Raw genomic sequence first — 22,940 nt, 5'->3', positions numbered from 1 at the left:
CACAGCAAACCTTCTTGCCACAGCTCGCATTGATGTGCCATCCTGGATGAGCTGCACTACCTGAGCCACTTGTGTGGGTTGTAGACTCCGTCTCATGCTACCACTAGAGTGAAAGCACCGCCAGCATTCAAAAGTGACCAAAACATCAGCCAGGAAGCATAGGAACTGAGAAGTGGTCTGTGGTCACCACCTGCAGAACCACTCCTTTATTGGGGGTGTCTTGCTAATTGCCTCTAATTTCCACCTGTTGTCTATTCCATTTGCACAACAGCATGTGAAATTTATTGTCAATCAGTGTTGCTTCCTACGTGGACAGTTTGATTTCACAGAAGTGTGATTGACTTGGAGTTACATTGTGTTGTTTAAATGTTCCCTTTATTTTTTTGAGCAGTGTATATATACACACACACACACACACACTAGGTGACTTACAGAGGGCAGTGTTTGAAGCCACCGAGCCCCCATCTTGGCACTCCTATCATAGTAAAAAATGTTTTGAAAGTTATAGAAATGCATTTATTAATGTCTCCATTTATTTTTGCCATGTTTATTATATTAGTCACGTTAATGCATACTTTTAAATTATATGTGTGCTTAACATAAAATATATAGATGTTTGTTTCCCCTTAAAGTATACATTTTAGAAAGTACAAATTGTACTGTCCCCACTACGACAACAAAAATACATGCAATTTTGTCTTTGAAACATTTCATTGAAATCCTTTGAATTCCATTCATTCATTAGCAAGACTGATTCTTCTGGGGAGTGCCAATATGGCCGACCTGCGGCTTCAAAGCCGCTCATTGGCCAATACATAGCATCAGCAATCCAGGGTTTTTCTATAAACTAGGGTTCCAGTGAGGATTTCCTACACTGGACAACTTGTTATAGCTGTTTGTAAGTAATCAATAATAATCTGCCAAGTTTTTTATGTCATTACATTAAGATAAGGGGGATCATAGCTATAGTAAAACAAATTCACGAGTTTATTTAAACCTACTGTACATTTAACCTTTTATCATGGTTGGTGTCTTGACTGATTTGTCCAAAATAGTGTGACATAAAACATGACTTTTCTGTCCTTGCATTTATGGCAGTGTAAATTGTTGTTATATAATATATTAAGCATTAATCAGTTAAATTAGCCATTACACTTGAACCCTGTAAGAATCCTGGATCTAGCTGTAGGACAGTTTTTTGTATAGTGATCTCAGAAATGCAGTGTAACTACATCATTTAGTATCTCCTTATGTTGTGGGTAAAAACAGTTTCATGAGCACACAAATCCAAAATAATGTATGCATTGCAAAATCGAATGCTTCTGACCGAAAGAGTCACCTTACCTACAGTTGAAGTCGGAAGTTTACATACACTTAGGTTGGAGTCATTAAAACTAGTTTTTCAACCACTCCACAAATTTCTTGTAAACTACCTATAGTTTTGGCAAGTCGGTTAGGACATCTACTTTGTGCATGACACAAGTAATTTTTCCAACAATTGTTTACAGACCGATTATTTCACTTATAATTCACTGTTTCACAATTCCAGTGGGTCAGAAGTTTACATACACTAAGTTGACTGTGCCTTTAAACAGCTTGGAAAATTCCAGAAAATTATGTCATGGCTTTAGAAGCTTCTGATAGGCTAATTGGCATAATTTGAGTGTACCTGTGGATGTATTTCAAGGCTACATTCAAACTCAGTGCCTCTGCTTGACATCATGGCAAAATCAAAAGAAATCAGCCAAGACCTCAGAAAAAAAATTGTAGACCTCCACAAGTCTGGTTCATCCTTGGGAGCAATTTCCAAACGCCTGAAGATACCACGTTCATCTGTACAAACAATAGTACACAAGTGGGACCACACACCATGGGACCACGCAGCCGTCATACCGCTTAGGAAGGAGACGTGTTCTGTCTCCTAGAGATGAATGTACTTTGGTGTGAAAAGTGCAAATCAATCCCAAAAAAACAGCAAAGGACCTTGTGAAGATGCTGGAGGAAACAGGTACAAAAGTATCTATATCCACAGTAAAACGAGTCCTATTACGACATAACTTGAAAGCCCGCTAACTTGAGAAGCAACTGCTCCAAAACTGCCATAAAAAAGCCAGACTACGGTTTGCAACTGCACATGGGGACAAAGATTGTACTTTTAAGAGAAATGTCCTCTGGTCTGATGAAACAAATATAGAACTGTTTGGCCATAATGACCATCGTTATGTTTGGAGGAAAAAGGGGGATGCTTGCAAGCTGAAGAACACCATCCCAACCGTGAAGCACGGGGGTGGCAGCAACATGTTGTGGGGGTGCTTTGCTGAAGGAGGGACTGGTGCACTTCACAAAATAGATGGCATCATAAGGTAGGGAAATTATGTGGATATATTGAAGCAACATCTCAAGACATCATTCAGGAAGTTAAAGCTTGGTCGCAAATGGGTCTTCCAAATGGATAATGACCCCAAGCATACTTCCAAATTTGTGGCAAAATGGCTTATGGACAACAAAGTCAAGGTATTGGAGTGGCCATCGCAAAGCCCTGACCTCAATCCTATAGAAAATTTGTGGTCAGAACTGAAAAAGCGTGTGCGAGCAAGGAGGCCTACTAACCTGACTCAGTTACACCAGCTCTGTCAGGAGGAATGGGCCAAAATTCACCCAACTTATTGTGGGAAGCTTGTGGAAGTCTACCCGAAACGTTTGACCCAAGTTAAACAATTTAAAGGCAATGCTACCAAATACTAATTGAGTGTATGTAAACTTCTGACCCACTGGGAATGTGATGAAAGAAATAAAAGCTTAAATAAATCACTCTACTGTTATTCTGGCATTTCACATTCTTAAAATAAAGTGGTGATCATAACTGACCTAAGACAGGGAATTTTTACTAGGATTAAATGTCAGGAATTGTGAAAAACTGAGTTTAAATGTATCTGGCTAAGGTGTATGTAAACTTCCGACTTCAACTGTAAGACAGAGGTCTCAATGTGAGACAGAGTGGCACTCTCGTGTGACCTGCCCCACTTTGAGAAAACCCAGGAAGCACTGAAGAACAAACTGCTGCCTCTCAAACAGCTGTGTCTGTTCAACCTGGTCCCGGCCCTGAATGCAGAGGGCTCCGACAGCACCCGACTCCCACTGGCGCTGACTCAGAAACAGCCTCACTTTACGCCCCTGGGTCATCAGCCTGACTAGGGGCCAACAGGCCAGGGGAGCATAGCACCTGGACAACTCTAGGAGTCCTGTCAGTGGACACCTGCAGGATTCTTTTACAAATCCATCCTTTCCTGATGTCGTGTAGCAATTGTAACATCTCTCAATAACTTTAAGGACACCCAAATTAATGAATCATGACAATGGTCAAATCAATTGCAAAGGAACTAACCTTATATAAATAATGGAAATAGATGTGTTAAAGACTGAGGGAAAAGTAAAGCAGGAAACGCACCTGGGGAATCTGCTGCAGCGTCTCTTTGGGAAGGAAGAAAAATAATAATCTGTCCACTTGATTGAGTGTCTCAGGGGTCCAGTTCTGAACGGGGCTAAGAGCGCACAAAAAGGCTCATTTTTCATTTGACGTGAGGAGACAGAGGAGTTATCACGAAAGGTTAAATGGGGTGTGTGCTGTAATGTGGGGTGGTTGTTTAAGAGGGTGCTACAGTACCCGAAGTTGCCTGGCTCCTGTAGGATCTGTGCGACGATGTCCCTCTTGCTGCTGTTATAGCAGAACTCCTAGAGGAACTCCAGGCTCTCCACAAAGAAGCTCCGCACCAGCTGCACAAACACCTCATCCACTACATAGGTCGCCATGATGCCCAGTGAACGGAACTCACCCTCAGTGAACTCTCCTGTGTACATGCCCTGGGGGAGAGAACATTTTCGATTTATACCTGTAGATTATTTTCAACATAAAGATTTCAAATCGAAGACACTAAAGTTAAACCCCAGGCTTAATGTGTTGGCAGTAATGGGGTACAGGAGAGGGTACTGACAAGTCTCTGCTCCATCCTGTCCACCAGAATATCCTGTTTTGTACTGGGTAGGAGCAGGAAATGATGGGAGTCCTTCTCAATCATCTTCCTGAAAGTATCCATCATGTCAGCAGGGAACTTCTTAATAGTGCTCACCCTGCAAATGCACACAGACAAGAGCATGTACACACACACAAAGTTGACAGTGATGCATTGTTGATGCTCAAACCATCTGTAGTGATGATTAATGGCAGTAAGACCGACTCACGGCAGGGCCAGAGCGATCTGCGCGCCAAACTCTCCCAGCAGCTCAGAAGTCAAAGTAGTACAGCTCCTCGATGATGCACTTTTTCTGTAAGTCAAGACAAAAGCATGAGGGTCGTCAATTACACTTATATAACAGCTATCTTTATACCTGACATCTGGCATGGTTCCACTGTTAACTCAATTAACTGGCTCAAAGGAATATGGTTAAGTATTTGCATCTTCTACCAGTGAGGAATGGAGAGGAACAGACTGCTTATTCATGAATGCAAGGACACTCCGCATTGAGGAAAATGWTGGCTTGTCCCGGAAGAGCTGTCGCAGGGATGTGCAGCTTACACCTCGAGCAATGCTTCCAAGGGCACTGTATAACCAGAGAGACAAAATAGAWTACAAATATGAATGGGAGCACATTCACAAGAGGTTAGTAATAAATCCACTGCAGCCATGTTGACATAGACATGCACTCACAGAAACGTCTCAGTGGAAAGATAGGGCATGGTCTTCACTGCTTCTTTATAAAGAGTTTTAGCCTGGGAAAAGAAACCAGAAGCGATCATTAGTATTGATCACAAACCATCTCCCTACACACGTAGAGAAAGCCAGAGAGAGAATACCCTGCAGTGCTATAGAGGTGATTTGCGGTTTTGGAATACGGTTTGAGTGTTTCGAGGTGTGTAGTAATCCAGTAGCACAGTAATGTTGTGCTTTGCCACTTCAGTGTGCATAAACATGCAGGATGAGGGAGCTGTGATTTAATGGTGCTGGCAGGCCGCCCTCAAGCCCATTAGTAGCAACAGACAGGGGATTATAGGGCAGCTTTCATGGCCAGTGTGGTGAAACAGACCAGACCAGCGCTAGGCTAGCAGCAGGGCCATCACCCGTCTGAGACACCACCACATAGTGACATGTGTGTGTGTGTGTGTGTGTTGACAGTCACAGATACGCTGTGTGTGTTCAGAACATAGAATAGCCTATTTAAACAGTGAGGGCAGGGGTTGTACAACAGGCCGACCTCTCCACTGATGGTTAATTATTTAACATCTAATCAAGACCGTGTCATACACACCTCTGCATGACACAGGAGAGACCCACATTGCGTAACATGCTGACATCTCTAGACACACACTCAGAAATCCTTTTCAAATCTCTACATTTCATTGGGTGAATAAAATCACTAAGTATTTAGGGATAGATAGATGTTCCTATACTTATATACATGAATTGTATCCCCTTGAAAACGACTTGCAGGTAACAGGTATTGCTGGAGCAGAGAGGACATGAGTCAGCTCATAGATGTTACCTGCTTTGTGTTCCAGGCCTGTCTTCCTGCCAAGGTCCTGTTGGTGGGAAGCAGGGGCTCCACCTTATCCAACCAGCCAGTCACCTCTGGTGAGCCCTGGACAAAGGTCAACACAGACAGTATAGTGACTAAACACCAATTCAAAGATAAACACGTAGATATAAAGTGGATTTCAATGGTGACTAAATAGGCTTCTGACAGACACTATCGGTACAGACAATATGTTGGTGGAATGTAAATACATGTTCACAAACCATAAAAAAATTACTCGGGGGAACAGAAAAGACGGGTAATTACAAACGTCTCAGAGTGACCTCATTCATACATAGTTGGCACCTCCTCTCTAAGAAACAGCCCAATTCTGAGCCTGCCCAGTGTGTCAGTCTATACCTGGCTCTGGTCCTTATGGAGCATACAGCTCCAGCTGGCACAGGGCCACAGCACCCCTATCTTACTGTCAGGCAGGGCAAGGAGTCTGGGGTACACCTGGGCATGCCAGCTGTGGTGTCACTCTACACTCCACCTTGCTCTCCTCCTTTCCATTCACTCTCCATTGGTTATGGATGCATACTGCATGCATACTGACAGAGCCTTGTAAACATACCTCCCACTGAGCCAAGAGTAGCAGCTTACTGCCGAAGCCATGTTACTGTGTACCTTGTCGATTGTCTTCATTTAGTATGAGTGAGCATGTCGCTGTTTGTGAGGATGGGGGTCAGTGTCGGTGTGTCCCTCTAAGGCCGTACCCAGAGTTTGGTGGTGATGGTGTTGGCCTGTGGGGGGTTGAGCCCGGGCGTGTGCAGGACGATGTCAGGCAGCGAGAACAGCAGGATGTCAGAGGGCAAGTTCCACAGAGTCTCAACCTTCACCCCACTCACCAGAGAGCCCAGCTTCTGCAGCTGCCCCAGCAGAGCCAGTTAGAAGGGCCACAAGGAGGGAGAGAGAGCAGAAAAGAGAGAGTGAGAAGGGAAGGTTGGGATATGAGAGTGTGTGTTGTGTGCTGTGGGGGGGGTTGGGGGGGGGGAATGGAGGAGGAAGATAGGAGAAGAAAGACAGATCTATTCTAACTCATCATTCAAAATTCACTTTAATAATGCAAAAATCATCTGTTAAATGAAACTAGATACAAAAGATCTGACAAATTGTCCTTGTCTTTGTAACATATACAGCTATTAGATATAAGCTAATACAGGAAGAGAGTCATCTGGTGTATAATGAAGTAGGAAACACACATCTTGGCAGGGTTGTGTGGTTTGCCATGGTGATAGTGTGTGTCCTTGAGTCACCCCTGGCCAGGCTGCCATAGGCTTTGGGCCAGCTGGCTCAGAATGGACTATTACTATGCAGAAGCATTAAACTGAAACAGAGATCAAATCTAGCATACATATCTGAGACAATACAACCCTGTTGACCTTTTTGAAACGAAAGCCATGTCCTTCAAAAACAGAAATAATACTGTTGTTTAGAGACACTTTGTCCACAATTACACTGGCCTAAGAAGAATCACAAAAAGAAGATGGAACAAATCATTATGACTGGTCTTCTCTTTTATTATATCTGTATAATTGAAGGGAAACTACTTGGGAAATGAAGAAAATCACTAGGCTCAAAACAAAAGCTTTATTTGCTTTCTGTTTCCCCACCCTACCATTCCATTGTATGAGCCCCTTATGGCCATGGAGGCAGCAGCGTGGGCAGGCACTTGAAAATGTGGGGTTAGTTTGTACTTCTGCTCAAAGGGGACCTCCAGAACCCCCTCACCTCACCTGGGTAGACTGCTGCATTGCTGTTGTACGGGTCACAAAGCCCTAATAAACCAACCCCCATTCTAACCCATAATCATCCCACCCTCTGTTACTTGAAGCCGGGCACACTGAGAGAAACCAAATCAGGATTGAAAACCAAACAGAAGGTGCTCCATTAGAGCTCTCTCTCTGATGAGGATGCTTGTGACGATCTTCTACCTGTGCAGGAGTGAAGGGCACAGAGGCCAGGGCTGTCAGCACAGGGCTGAGCTGGGATTGGCAGAGCTCTGCAGGAAGTCACACCCAGCCAGGGCAAGAAGGGAGAGCTGAGACACTCGGGCGGCGAGGAGAAAGAGGAGGAGATGAAGCTCATCCCATTCAGGAACAAGCTGGAGATTGAAGAGGGATGGTCACAAGCACCAACACACACACATATTTTACAACAGGATCACACAAAGTGCAAACAGAGACATTCAACCATAGATTAGTTACTTCTGTTCTTTATTCAGGTGGTAGTAGTTTATTTTTGCTTTTGAATGCCAAAGAGCATTTAACATCATACAGAATCTGTATGATTTAAAGCTGATTCTAAATCGGGTAAAACAAATGCATGGATTTTAAACTGCCGGCATGTTATAATGCATTGCTACATTGGTCGGACATACTATAGAGCGTTAAAGTGTACAAATATTAGGTGTGTGGGTTGATGATAGCTGAGCTTCACTGTGCTGTGAACTTGATAAGGAAGCTCAAGCTGAAAATAGGATTGTATTACCGGCATAAGGCTCGTTTTTTTTTGAGGCCAGGAAGGAGCTGGTACGATGTACATTACTGTCAGTTTTAGATTTTAGTGTGTTATATATATTACACTGCTCAAAAAAATAGAAGGCGACTTAAACAAACAATGTAACTCCAATCAATCACACTTCTGTGAAATCAAACTGTCCACTTAGGAAGCAACACTGATTGACAATAAATTTCACATGCTGTTGTGCAAATGGAATAGACAACAGGTGGAAATTATAGGCAATTAGCAAGACACCCCCAATAAAGGAGTGGTTCTGCAGGTGGTGACCACAGACCACTTCTCAGTTCCTATGCTTCCTGGCTGATGTTTTTGGTCACTTTTGAATGCTGGCGGTGCTTTCACTTGTGGTAGCATGAGAGAGAGTCTACAACCCACACAAGTGGCTCAGGTAGCGCGTTCCAGGATGGACATCAATGCGAGCTGTGGCAAGAAGGTTTGCTGTGTCTGTCAGCGTAGTGTCCAGAGCATGGAGGTGCCAGAGAGACAGGCCAGTACATCAGGAGACGTGGAGGAGGCCGTAGGAGGGCAACAACCCGCAGCAGGACCGCTACCTCGCCTTTGTAGGGAGAGGAGGAGCACTGCCAGAGAGCCCTGCAAAATGACCTCCAGAGCAAATGTCAATGTGTCTGTCTCAAACGGTCAGAAACAGACTCCATGAGGGTGGTATGAGGGCCCGACGTCCACAGGTGGGGTTGTGCTTACAGCCCAACACCGTGCAGGACGTTTGGCATTTGCCAGAGAACACAGATTGGCAAATTCGCCACTGGCGCCCTGTGCTCTTCACAGATGAAAGCAGGTTCACACTGAGCACATGTGACAGACGTGACAGAGTCTGGAGACGCCGTGGAGAACGTTCTGCTGCCTGCAACATCTCCAGCATGACCGGTTTGGGGTGGGTCATCTGGTCTGGGGTTAAAAGATATGTTTGTTAGGAAATGAAGTAGATTATATAAATGTAGAGTATATAGGTGGTAGTGTTAGTGAGTAATTTGTGGTATAGTGTGAAGTAGATGAGTAGGGTAGATATAGAATGATTGAGTTAGAGAGTGTATGGAGTTGGTGAGTTGTGTATGTTTAGTATGAAGAGATTTGGAGTGATATAGATAGAGATAAGTAGTAGTAATGTATAATAGGATATAGATGAGGTATAGTAGAGTAAAGAGTGATTGAGGTATAGTATGTGTTGTATAGATAGATGTAGTAGGATAGTTGGGTGAGTGATTGTTGAGTTATATAGAGTTTAAGAGGATATGTGTAGACCAGAGTAGAGGTGAGAGATATATGGTAGATTGCTAGTCGTATTGAATTAGTTGAGGAATAGATTGTCGATTTGCGTCCTAAGGGATCGTTGTCGGTTTCCTGTCTGTGCGATAAGATAGCTGTTGGGATTATAGAGCGTCGTCATGTATGATGGATGGTTAGTTAGTTTTACGAGAGATATGTTTTCTTTTAGAGTTTGTGGCTTGATCTGTGTCCGGGTATGTTGCGCACGAGGCTCTGGAGATTAGCTTCGTGGTGGTGCGTAGTCGCTCGCATGTCGCTCGCTGCGATCAGTAGAGTGAGAGCGGTGCGAGCTGAGTGTGATATCGGAGGATATCTTAAGATTGTAACGAGTAGTTGGATCGCTTTCTTGGTTAGAGGTGATTGAGGCGTTGGTCTATGAAGCGAGGAGGTGAGAGTATAATATATGGTATTAGTATATATAAGATATTATGGCCAGGCCTCAGCCACTAGCTTGGAGAGACTTGATTTAGTTAATCATCGCCAGCGTAGGTTCATTTTTAAAGATCAGAATGTTACACATCATTGTGATTTTCTACGCGGTGGCTGGTGATCATGCACTTGGCGTAAGGCTTAACCTGGTTTATGGTAGAAGGAGTGGTACTTTACATTAGATGATTTATAGTAGAGATATTGGGTAATGCCATTAGCTTCATCTCTGTTCTTTTTAGTCAGGTCAGTAATAAATATAATTATTCATTCTGATTGGCGGTGTTGCCATTATAAGAGTACAAAGAGAGAGGAAGTTAAGAATAGTATGTAAATGGAATGTAAAAAAAATGGTTTTATAAAGTTACTTGTGATAAAAAGATGATATAGATGAAGTGGTAGAGGATAGATTGGAGAGTATTATGGATAAATAGTATAGAATGTATGCGAATGGTATGATGGGTTAGTGTGGATTATATAGATAGAGATATGGAGAGAGAGTGGTGGTAGAGGAGATAATTATATAGTAGTCATGATGTTTTAGTGTTTTTTAATGTATAATGTAGCTTGTTGGTACTGTATGTGATTTTTTAGTGTTCTGTTTAATCCTAATGTTGTGTCGTGTTATGTAGGTTGTTTTTTTGCTGTTTTTGTTTCCGCTGCTGCCTATTGGCAGGTCTCTTTGGCAGGAGATGTGTTCTAGTGCAGATAAGAGTAGAGAAATAGGATGGATTAGATATAGAGAAAAATATAGGGATTGTATATATATGCATAGAGTAGATGTGATATGAGAGTTGTGGGAAAAGGATTGAGTGTGGGATAGATGGTGAGATAGGTTAGATAGATATGAATATGATATAGAAATAATGTTTGGAGTGGATAGTATTGCTTAGTAGTAGAGTTGATAGGATACGTGATGTTCTGATAGTATGGATATGGGGATCTAGAGTACAGGAAAGAGAAGAATGTGTAGATAGATGATAAAGAATAATAGAGGAGGCAAGATTGGGAGCGAGTGAGGTAATGGTAGTCCAGAAGAAAGTGATATACATATGGAGAGTTGGTTCTGATTCGAGTGCAAGAAGATATAGTTGATGTTAGTTCATAAGATAGGATGAGAGGGAAAGGTGTAGACAGTTGAAGTGCGAATTACGTCAATAGTTATTGATTTGAAAGATAATTTTGAAGAGTAGGAGCGGATTACATGACACATTTGGATCAAATCATTGTACATGCCTCTAAACATAATATGTTATGTGTGGTATAGGAGGTTGTAAATAAGGAGGGAAGTTAATAGTATGAATAAAATAGATTTGGAAGTGGTGAAGGTGGAAGAGATAGGAGAGAAGTGGAGAGAAGCAGTGGTTTCGCATGTAGATTTAGCAGAGACGTACCATCAAAGCCCACAGCACACACACAAAAATTTCTAGAGTAGTGAAGTGCTTAATAATTCGTTTAAAATATTAGTGGCGCACGGTATGCGCAAAACATCCTTTTCACAACTTTGGGCCGCATGGGGACCGCACCTACGCACGTTGAGAGAATATGTAATCATCCCACTCCATGAAGGGTAGCAAGGAAGATATGAGCGCAAGTTTACCCCCGTCTCGTACTGCTACAGCTCTTGGTCGAGGCTATATCTGTGGGCACATTGGTGCGCTCCGTGGACGGATCGCCGGACCTCCGACACGGGACCGGCACAGTGAGGTGCGCGGATAAATCTATAGCCCTAGAGCAGTCCAACCCTGGCACTGGGTACGACTTTTGCGTGGCATCGGATAAGCACGTCGCACGTATTATCTGATCGGAGCGAATAATACGGGGACCCGCGTTCAGATTCGATCTCCACTCAAGTGGAGGAATGTGTGCTAACTTTCGAGCTGGATGGAAAAATATGTCCTGGTGGCGTCTATGTAGCTGCAAATCTGCCGTGGTTCGTCGCCGCTAACAACGTGCGGGCGTTCACGTTGGTGATAATATAGAATGATGTATATGGTTATAGAGACGATTGAAGATGGGATATAGTTATGATAGAGAAGTGGAAGAGATAGAGTTGATCAAGAGAAGTGGATAGAGTAATATGAGGATAGACGGCGTATTAAGAAAGATAGTGAAACACACAACGACTGCAAGCACAGTGATGGTGGGGTGCGTCTCGTGACCACGCGGTGCAGCATAAGAACCGGGGGGGATCTTTCCCTCGCAGGGGTTTGTTCCGAATGACACGCACACACATGCGCGAATTTGGGCAACGCGATACTGAAGCGAGGGCGATCCGGCACGCGTACACGACGACTAGGCACCGCTGGTCGGGTCGCACACACCCATATCAACCACTACAAGCTTTGGTGGCCGGCTGGCCTGTGCATGCCATAGCTCCTCCGCTTATCCTTGGTACGATGTGATTGGCGGCATCATTTTTGTGCCTGCTCGAGAAAGGTCGAGGACTCGTGTCGAGAGACGCCGCAGAAGGTCATTTGGCGCCAACGTGCCAGATGCTTATTTGCCCGCATAGGCAGAATCTTCGATTTCGTTTAGGGCACTTGGCTTGTGTGTCTGGACAGTGCCGTTGTTCGAGTACACCGTTCCGCAGACAACTAGGTCTTATGTAAGTTGTCCCATATTTCCAGTGACACCGGCTCCGCGGACAGCGTTGACATGTTTGGCCGGGGGGTGCCGGTGCAGGCCGCGAAGTGGTGTGCAGAGTTGTCTTTAGGTTTTCCTTGTTTTCGTCGCATTTGGAGGCCAGGCGGCGTTGTTGGCTTGCAGTCGGAGGGGTTGTGTTACCAGGTGTCCTCGCGCTAGACCAAGCAACGTCTCGCGCTGGCGTAATCTGCAGATAAGGGTGCTCGGGCTACCACCCAGCCCAGGCGCACCTCCTTGCTGTCCAGCGACTGCGGTTCGGTCCCCGCTACCCGTGGCCCCACAACTGGAGCTGCGAAGAGCCGGCTCTCGATTTGGCCTTTCAACACTGTTTGCGAAGTTTGGTGCACCGCAAAGACAAAAATATAGAAAGAGAGATATGACCGCTAGGAAGCTGTGGTGCATTGACAGAGTCAGAAGAGCCTTGGCCGGGTCAAATGAATCGGCTGCCCAGTATTGTTTCTTTCGATGGCGGTTATATATTAGGACTTGAGCGTGGCTGAGGTACCACACCATGACAGCCAGAATTTGCATAGCGGAGAAGGTATGGTGGGATTCGAAATGGTCGGTTAATCTGTTTGTTGACATGGCTTTCGAAGACTTAGAAAGGCAGGGTAGGATAGATATAGGTCTGTAGCAGTTTGGGTCAAGAGTGTCCTCCCCTTTGAAGAGGGGATAGACCGCAGCTGCTTTCCAATCTTGGGATCTCAGACGACACGAAAGAGAGGTTGAACAGGCTAGTAATAGGGGTTGTAACAATTTCGGCAGATAATTTTAGAGAGAAAGGGTCCAGATTGTCTAGCCGGGTGATTGTAGGGGTCCAGATTTTGCAGCTCTTTCAGAACATCAACTGACTGGATTTGGGAGAAGGAGAAATGGGAGAGGCTTGGGCGAGTTGCTGTGGGGGGTGCAGTGCTGTTGACCGCGGTAAGGGGGTAGCCAGGTGGAAAGCATGGCCAGCCGTAGAAAAATGCTTATTGAAATTCTCAATTATAGTGGATTTATCAGTGGTGACAGTGTTCCCTGTCCTCAGCGCAGTGGGCAGCTGGGAGGTGGTGTTCTTATTCTCCATGGACTTTAGTGTCCCAGAACTTTTTTGAGTTTGTGTTGCAGGAAGCAAATTTCTGMTTGAAAAAGCTAGCCTTGGCTTTTCTAACTGCCTGTGTATATTGTTTTCTAGCTTCCCTGAAAAGTTGCATATCACGGGGGCTGTTCGATGCTAATGCAGAACGCCATAGGATGTTTTTGTGTTGGTTAAGGGCAGTCAGGTCTGGAGAGAACCAAGGGCTATATCTGTTCCTGGTTCTAAATTTCTTGAATGGGACATGCTTATTTAAGATGGTGAGGAAGGAATTTAAAAACAATAACCAGGCATCCTCTACTGACGGGATGAGATCAATATCCTTCCAGGATACCCCGGACAGTTCGATTAGAAAGGCCTGCTCGCTGAAGTGTTTCAGGGAGCGTTTGACAGTGATGAGTGGAGGTCGTTTGACCGCTGACCCATTACGGATGCAGGCAATGAGGCAGTGATCGCTGAGATCTTGGTTGAAAACAGCAGAGGTGTATTTAGAGGGCAAGTTGGTTAGGATGATATCTATGAGGGTGCCCGTGTTTACGGCTTTGGGGTGGTACCTGGTAGGTTCATTGATAATTTGTGTGAGATTGAGGGCATCAAGCTTAGATTGTAGGATGGCTGGGGTGTTAAGCATGTTCCAGTTTAGGTCGCCTAGCAGCACGAGCTCTGAAGATAGATGGGGGGCAATCAGGCTTAGGGTGTTCATCAGCAACACATCCATTCCATCCAACAGCTAGGAGAGAAGAAACACCACTCAACTCTGGTTTACCGTGCACAATGATGAAAACGCACTGTATACCGTTTGAAATTAAGACAATGAAAACGTATTGGCCTAAACGTATACTCTTTTGCACTGTATACAAGTACAATTTTGCACAGTGCTCAGAGAAATAGATTGTTTATAATAGTAATATAATTTTTTTTCTCAAAAGGGGGATAAAATGTCACCTGATTGTATTTTAACCAGCAACTGTCAGGAACTAACCCTGATCACGTTCACACATTTTTACAGTGTATGTTTTATCAGCTGTTATACAATATGATAAAAAACACAGGAATTTTAACTGCACTGGACCTTTAAGGTCAACGACTTAATAAACTTAACCCAGTACCAGGACCAGTGGCGTACCACAGTTTCGTGGGGCACTCAGCAAGGTCTGTGAAAGGTCTAAGCATTTCTTATGGGGGAAAATAGCTAACTTCCTACAATTCAACACATTTTGCCATGGGGCAAATCAGATTTTTCTTTGCAGTTTTATAGCTAATACCATGCTATTTTGCATTTTTAAAGCTAATTTCCTCCAATTATTGCGGGAGCTGCAGGAGGCTGTGGTATGCCAGTGACCAGGACATCTAAGCCAAACACCTAGTTGCTTCTGCCAGGAGGTTGAAATTTGGCTACAAGTGGATCTTTGAGCAAGACAGTTACATGCAACGATCATATTCACATTTTAAGCATTGAAAGATCACTCACTATTCTTCACATAGCCAACCTTAATTCATGCATTCTGTTTACTTATTGAACATTGGCTATGGACACAATGGAGACCACCGACGACTGCCTGGCTGTGGCGGCTCTGGTTTCACAGAGAGGTGTCGTGTCTGTGACCTGAGCAGGTGAGAGGTGCTGGAAGCTGTGACAGGGCAGGTAGACGATCAGGTTACCAGTGACCCTGATGAAGGAGGGGCTGCCGGCTGTCATGTTGAGGGAGCTGAGGGCTCGGCTGTACCACCTCCCAAAGGCCCTGCGCTGCTTCACCGACAGGCTCCTGATGTTGCTGTTGATGGTATTTCTCCTGAAGATAGAGAGAGCGAGCATAGAGGAATGTAGGACATACCTGTTAACCTGAACAAAAAGCAGAGAGCAAAACATGACTGGGAAAGCACATCTCATTCAGAGACTCAAATGACCCAATATAAATGAAGGCCAAAGCAGTAGTTTAAATAGAAAATGACTCCAATGTTGGGAGTCTGTCTCTGAATAGAGGGGGTAATTAACTGCGCAAGTCCATGACCTTTGATTCTAGAATAATAAGAATTCTATAGCCATTCAGTACTATATGTACATCTATAATGCAGAAACCAACATGCAAGGACATCTTGACTCATGATGACTTGTATCAGAAGCCTACTTAACTTACACAATGAGGTTGGTCTGTAAGGGGGGCAGTGACTGGATGTCTGCAGGGCTGACCAGGGCAAGTAGGGGTACCAGTTCAGGAAAGAAGCTCCCGTCCCTGACCAAGTGGGTATGGAAAAGCACAGATACCATGGTGCCTAGGTAGTCATCTGTAAGCTGGGACAGAGAGAGAGGTTAAGTGATTATCCTGTGTGAACATAGAGCTGAAAAGGTTGCGCTACATTTTATAAAAATTTATTCAAATCAGGTTGTCCCATTGAGGTCAAGTGACCTCAGTATTTTCCATGGAAGACCTGTCTAAGAGGACAACTGATATGAAGGGTGTTGTATTACCTGCAATGTTCCCTGGTTCCTGCTGAAGTACTGCAGTATCTGTCTGACTGTGGTGATATCCACTGCACTCAGCACTGCCCTCAGATTGGCCAGAGGGATACGGAAATACTCCTGTAACAGAATCACACCACATACGAAAACCAAACACCCATAAGCCAGACAAGAATATCATAACAAAAACTGTCACCAAGTAACAATAAATGATAAACAAACTAAAAAATCTCTACCTAACAAATACTCATACCTACAAAGCTTTCTACAAAGCTAACTTATGGAATTGTTTTAAGATGGTCTACCAAGGATCATTTAGCTATTTTATTTTGAATTTTAGAACCCCTGTAGGTAACCCCAAAAATATTTTTAAGATTGAATTTGGCCTTACTGCTATTAGCCCATAGAAACACATTGAGTAACATATTCATACACGGCAAAACATAATTATTTTGACTATCAAACGGAAGTATGTTTTGAAGTGTCTGTCCTATATCTGAGAGAAATTATTATGATTTATTTTTAAACTGGTTACCTTCAGACGAGTGTTGTGAGGCTTGTTGGCGTCGTAGAGCAAAACATGTGTTCGTGAGTGTCAACTTTCGTATTTGGTGCCATATTTTTAGCACGCAATGACTACATCAAGCTTTTGACTCTACACACTTTTTAGATGCATTTTGTTTTGGTTGTGTTTCGGATTATGTTGTGCCCAATAGAAATGAATGGTAAATAATCTATTGTGTCATTTTGGAGTCAGTTTTATTGTCAATAAGAATATATGTTTCTGAACACTTCTACATTAAATGTGGATTCTACCATGATGCTACGCATTGCGTGCTAGGAATATGGGACCAAACACTACATTTTTGTCCTCAAAAATACATTAAGTGCTTTTACTTCTAAACGGTAAAACAGATATGTTTGAAAATACACTGAAATAAAAAGGGGACATTCTGTACTGTCACCCCATAAAAAGTTTGATCTCAAATCCAAAATGTTGGAGTATAGAGCAAAATTAAACGTTTTAGCTTCACTGGCCAAATAAATACGTAGGGGAGTATTTGTTAGTACCTATATTACCAGTCACAAATGTAAAAAGACCTAATAAACATCAGTCCTACTTCTGTCACCTTGATGAGGAAAAATCCATCATTGGTCACATGTCTTCCTGTTTGCATCAAACTGGTCAGTACTTTCTGTTATGGAAAAACAAACAAATCTTCAAGCTTGAATGGTTAAAGGTAAACAAATCAAGATGGACAACAGCAACAACACAGTATCAACAACAATAAACATATGTGATTAGTGTTGGCTTGTCATTCAATCACATCAATGTCAGCCAGTTAATCTCATCCAGAGGAAGAGATTTAATGTCCCCTATCAATGACAGGTGTGAAACTGTGTACACCATCTGTTGACACAATAGCCTTCATGGTAATTGATATAAACTCAGCAAAAAAATGAAACGTCCCTTTTTCAGGACCCTGTCTTTCAAAGATAATTCGTAAAAATCCAAATAACCTCACAGATCTTCATTGTAAAGGGTTTAAGCACTGTTTCCCATGCTTATTCAATTAACCATAAACAATTAATGAACATGCACCTGTGAAATGGTCGTTAAGACACTAACAGCTTACAATTAAGGTCACAGTTACAAAAACTTAGGACACTAAAGAGTCCTTTCTACTGACTCAGAAAAACACCAAAAGAAAGATGCCCAGGGTCCTTGCTCATCTGCGTGAACTTGCCTTAGGCATGCTGCAAGGAGGCATGCAGATGTGGCTAGGGCAATAAATTGCAATGTCCGTACTGTAAGACAGCACTACAGAGACAGGACGGACACCTGATCGTTCTCGCATTGGCAGACCACGTGTAACATCACCTGCACAGGGTCGGTACATCCAAACCCCAGAAATGTCCGGGAACTTGCAGGTGCCTTGGTGGAAGAGTGGGGTAGCATCTCACAGCAAGAACTGGCAAATCTTGTGCAGTCCACAAGGAGACGCACAGGCCTTGTGACCTGAGGGAAATGTATAGATGACCACCATTCATTCAGGACTGTTCAATGTAGCAGTTTACAATACACACAATGTTGGAATTCTTTATCTGCAGATAAAGTCTGCCCAGCCCACCTACCCCAAAGCACTACAGCAGGACCCTCTTGTTGTCAAGGTTGGTCTCCCTCTCCACATAGAGCACCACAGACTTCAGCACATTGAAGCGGATGTTTTCAGTCACACGTAGGGACATCATCTGGCTCTCCTCCAGGGCCACCAACAGCACCACAGTCACACTGGTGGCCTGGTCAACCACAGAGGCCATATGTGTGGTCAGGAGCCCCTCCAAGCGAGGCTGCAGGGCCTCCACCCCGCAGCGCAGCAGCAGAACCTGCGTCTGACTGGAGCCTGGCTGACAGGCTGGGCTGAAGTCGGCAGTACAAGTCCAGTTCAGCCTCCTCACAATGTCTCTGACCAGGCAGGGCTGGGAGTCTGTGGAGGCGCTGTTGGTTTTGCCCTGGCGGTTTCCTTTGGTGTAGTTGGTGCAGAGCGTGCCCACCCACAGGCTGGAGTGCTCCTTGGTGAGCAGGGAGAGGAGGCCATTGTTGGTGCAGACGGATGAGGCAAAGTTGGCCTGGTCGTAGTCCCAACACAGGGCCAGGAGAGCGGCGTCAGGAAGTGCCACTGCCCAGCTGTGGTACTGGCATTGTTCTACTGGCTTAAACCCTATCAGGCCTCCTCCTTTTCCCCCTCCACCCCCAGGGCCAGTGTGGTTAGCACAATACGCCAATAGCCATGTATTGTCCAGGTGGAAGAGTGGGGTAGCACCGTGGCGTTGGCGCACACCTGAGTGAAGTTCAGAGAGTCCAGCTCAGCACAGAGAGCCAGGTCAGTCATGTCTACAATGATGGACTTGTTCCAGTCAGATATTGGCACACCTGGGGCAGGATGTCCTTGGTCTCCTTGTTGACACAGACAGACATGAGCCACTCGTTCTGGGGCTCTAAGGTGAGCTTCTCAAACAGGGGCATGTTGCAGCACACGTTCTTATTAAAACCCATCTGGTCGTGTTGCCAGCAGAGCTTCACCATTGACGGGTCCACCAGCACCTTGCTCCACTTATCATAGTTGCACCAGTCTGGGATGCTGAACACCACAGGCAGGTTGGTGGGTGGAGAGTTAAGGGAGACAGTGCAGTATTCTCCAACACATACAGTAGCACTATTACAGAGCAGTTCATTCAGAAAGGTAGCATTGGCACACCTCCAGTACAAAACCTGTGTCATCATTCTGGATGCACGTGGATATCATATTTATGGTGATTTCCATCACGGTTTGCCAAGCTCAAGTGATACAGTCTTTGTCAATTCTGCCTCCAAGCCACAGTCCGTTCTCCCAGACAAAATGCACACAAACGTTTTAGGGAGGTTTTCTATAAACCCATCTTCTATTAGTGGTCTATACATGGCAAATACACTACCCAGGACACCATAATAAGCGCTCAAGTCAACGCCCTCTAACATGGTGCCACCTGTTCTGACATTTGGGTCCTCTAAACGTTTGTCTGGGCTGATGCCGCTCCTGGCATTGGCATAAACGTGATTTTCGTTGGATAAATCGTGTATTCGATCTATCAATTCTTCTGTTTCTGTCAAACACGCTGGCGTCCGGGGGACCTTTTCTTGATACAGTGCGTGGCAATGAGCGCACTGGTCTCGCGGCATCGCAAACCATCCCCATAATACAATTTAATACACCAACTAGTAGCTTACATTTAAGACGAATAAAAACATTAACTCTAAAAAACAAATACATAGCATGCTTCAAACAAGTAAATTCGCTTTATAATTATTATCGTATCAAAGTTGGCAGAATGCAAGTAGCCTAACTTACTTACCAAGGATGCTAAGGGCAAAATATATTTGCATCCTTAGCAGCATTCTCAAAGTACATGTGGAAAATAGCTTGAAAAGTCCACTAAAATGCTAACTATCCAGTGCATTCAGATTTTTTTTAACTTTTAGGCCTATTATCCAGGCTCACTACAAAAGGCAATAGTTACGCCAATCATCCTTATTTCTTGTACATTCCTGGAACCAAAATCAAACACCCGTCTTTGTCAAAGCAATTTTGTCGTCTCCCCTATATCTGTTCTTGCTTCCCTACTTCAGATTCCTTTTATGCTTTGCCAAGTAGTGGTCCACTTACATAGTGCGCTAAACGAACATCTCTACCTGCCCCTTCGCCTCCATCACGGCTCCCGTGTCTACCTACAACTCTATCCATGAGCTAAAAGTAGCTTGATTAGAAACAGTGGCAAAAATAAATAAAAATAGGTACGAACAAAGGGCTGTGAAATGCACATTACAGATTTAGCAAACAAACTTCTGTCGGTTATGAAATATTAATAGGTCGTGTTCAGAGATCCTATTAAATTAGTATTCTAATTCCTAATTATGGATTAAACCCTCTCAGTGCATTGTCGAACGCGAGCCTCTTCTCTTGAAAGGTCAAAAGCGCCGGAGACACCGGACAGGATGGTGGTTGCCTAAATCAATTAGTGTGGTTGAACAAACATATAGAATTGGGGTTATAAAACTGAACATTTAAAAATGACCTTTTCATGGATGATCATGCCAAGAAATGCTGTCCTCGTTTAGGATAGACAAAGATTTAATAAACACATCAGAACGTATGAAATAGGCCTATATAAACCATATCCAATAATACAATGTTTAATAAATCCTATTTTAAAATTTTCGCCTGAATATTACATACCCAAATCTAACTGCCTGTAGTTCAGGTCCTGAAGCAAGAATATGTATATTGTGATACCATTTGAAAAGAAACACTGACGTTTGTGGAACTGTGAAATTAATGTAGGAGAACACCACATTAGATCTGGTAAAAGATAAACAATTTTAAAAAGTTTGTTATTATCATCTTTGAAAAGCAAGAAAGGCCATACATTAAAGATAGGAGCCTATGTGTAATTTAGATTGTCCAAAAGATGGCAGCAGTGTACCGCAAAGTTTGACTGATCTCACTACACAATATTTTGCATCAAGTCTGCCAGGAGTATGCCCAAATGTGCCGAATTTGTAAATGTATACATTTAAGTACATAACTAAAGAACATACAAAAATGCTATGGTACTAAACATTTTACATTTACATACTTCCAGGAAGTCATACATGATGGATCATTAGCTTCCCTACAAAAAAGACAGTAACTTTCACACATCTAGATGGGCGGGAGGGAGGGGATGGGGTCAAACTGTAAACCCAATTCCCAGCTCTGGGACCCTCAGGATGACACATTCAGTAATCTTGCTCTGATTTAAGTACATTATTTACCTTCAGAGGTTAATGTATCAAACCAGCTGCAATGATAAGTGTTTTGTACTATTCTAAAACAATAGCATGTTACTTTTTTGGTAAAATTGGACTGCAGTTATCTTAACAATAATTTAAGTTTTCTGCCCATATAAGACATGTCTATGTCCCCGAAAGTTGTCTGTTGTATACAACATTTTCTAGTCACATTATCGCATATTGAGCAACAATCATCCCGGTTTAGGGATACCGATCCCGTAGGTTTTAAGTAGGCTATTTAGTCTGGTGTTTGATATAGGCTCAAATAGGATAAGGAACTATATGTTCAAGAGTGGCTCAGTGTTTTAACTTGAAACCAGTAGGCCTGCCTACCCGCACCTGTCCACCCCCCCAAAAAATATCTTCCTTTCTCAGTAAAATTAATGGAGAATCTAGAGCCCTCTAACTCAACACAAAGCAAGTTCCATTGCATTTTTCCCATTGTTACCCCCTAATCTGGGACTGATTTAGACCAGGAACACCAGATGCAATGAATTATCAGGTAGAACAGAAAACCAGCTCCAGACCTCATAGGGTAAGAGTTGAATACCCCATATCTAGATTAGGGTTTCCCCAAACTCAGTCACGGGGCCCCACATTTTATTCTTTCCCTCGCGCCACACAACTCATCAAGCGTTGAAGATTTTAATCAGCTGTGTAGTGCTAGGGCAAAAACCAAACTTCCACCCAGGGGATCCCAAGGAGTTTGTGAAACCCTGATCTAGAGAAAGTCAAGTGTAAATAAACTACAAGAGTTACAATACCATGTTCAATAGGAAAGAAAAACAGCATGCTGGATGGTTTAACTTTAAAACTTTGTTCAATACTTCAATGCAATTTGGTATGTACATTTTACAACATGGTTAACAAAGATGTAATTTTAAGCATTTAAAAATACATTTTAAATACACCTTAACGGAAATTGAAAAAAGTTCATTACCACAGTTGCTCTTTTCTGCAGAAAAAGTGCCAAGATTAAAATTTAATTCAGGACTTCCCCACAAAACAAGATTCTGTACATACATGCTAGGTTTCTAACAGTTCAGTGACACTGCCCTAACTAAACATACACAGATATTTGTAAGAAAAACACTCCCTCTGATGTAAAGTTAAATCTTAATGAATACATTTAAAAAGTAGATGACATGCCTTTTGAAATAAAAAATACAAAAAGATTTTCCTTTAACGCAAAGCTGCATGTATTGTACAATTTCCATTGTACAATAAAACAGGTAGAATTCACATAAAAATGAACTGGATGTACATGTCAAATAGCCCATCCTTAAACAATTACAAAGTAAGCTCTCCCTTGATAGAAAAGTGCCAGGCCCCCTTTAAGGAGCAGGTTCATCCTCCTAGGGGCCATGTCAGGCTTATGGGGCCAACTCTCAACCAACCGCTAATGTGGGTACGGATAGGGTTGCATATTTGAAAATGCTATAGAATAGGGTGTTCATTATTTATATATATTTTTTTATTATTATATAAATGGCGGGGAAAAATTACTCGTTGTGCGCGTTCAAAGCAGCAAAAATCTAAGAAATTGATAGATCCTTTGGATCATGGACTTTTGATTTGTTAAT

The 22,940-nt window shown here is 43.3% G+C and overlaps 1 pseudogene; it reads right to left on the bottom strand.

Moving 5' to 3' along the window:
• Positions 1 to 2,982: 2,982 nt before the first annotated feature.
• Positions 2,983 to 19,269, bottom strand: LOC111974145 (uncharacterized; annotated as a pseudogene).
• Positions 19,270 to 22,940: the final 3,671 nt, after the last annotated feature.

This window comes from Salvelinus sp. IW2-2015, linkage group LG15, assembly GCF_002910315.2.
Source record: "Salvelinus sp. IW2-2015 linkage group LG15, ASM291031v2, whole genome shotgun sequence".
In the NCBI taxonomy this organism is placed as follows: Eukaryota; Metazoa; Chordata; class Actinopteri; order Salmoniformes; family Salmonidae; genus Salvelinus; species Salvelinus sp. IW2-2015.
Note: the sequence above shows the minus strand (reverse complement) of the source record. Positions and strands in the feature narration are given on the sequence as shown.